Source organism: Egretta garzetta, unplaced genomic scaffold, assembly GCF_000687185.1.
Source record: "Egretta garzetta isolate BGI_Z169 unplaced genomic scaffold, ASM68718v1 scaffold890, whole genome shotgun sequence".
NCBI classification, from domain to species: Eukaryota; Metazoa; Chordata; class Aves; order Pelecaniformes; family Ardeidae; genus Egretta; species Egretta garzetta.
Window position 1 is genome coordinate 98,120 of NW_009258295.1, and position 423 is coordinate 98,542.

The following is a 423-nucleotide window of genomic DNA, read 5'->3' on the forward strand; positions in this document are numbered from 1 at the left end:
CGCTCGGCTACGCCGGTGTGGATCCGGAGTGACTCCCCTCTCCCCGGGGGGGGCTCCGCTTGGGGCCTCAACCCCCCTGCGAGCAGGCTTTTGCCTTGTCCTGTCCTTTTGGGCACCTTTCCCTTGCTTTCGTTCCCGGGAATGTGGTCCTGCTAACAAAGGCTGAAATTCCCCCAGGAAAGCATTCCTGGTTCCTGGACCTCCTGAGGAAGCTCAGAAGACCGAGGCAAGCAGGCAGATGTTAGTTAAAGACGCTGTGATCTCTAGGGCAGGAGAGCCTTGCTGTGTCGGTCTCCAGGCAATGCGTTGGCAAGTCCGAGCTCCTGGTTTCTTACTCGGGTGCTGCTGGGTGGTTTTCTCTGAGGTTTTTTGGTTTTGTTTTTTTTTTTTTAAGGGCTCTTCTGGCTTTAGCGCAGAGGCTGG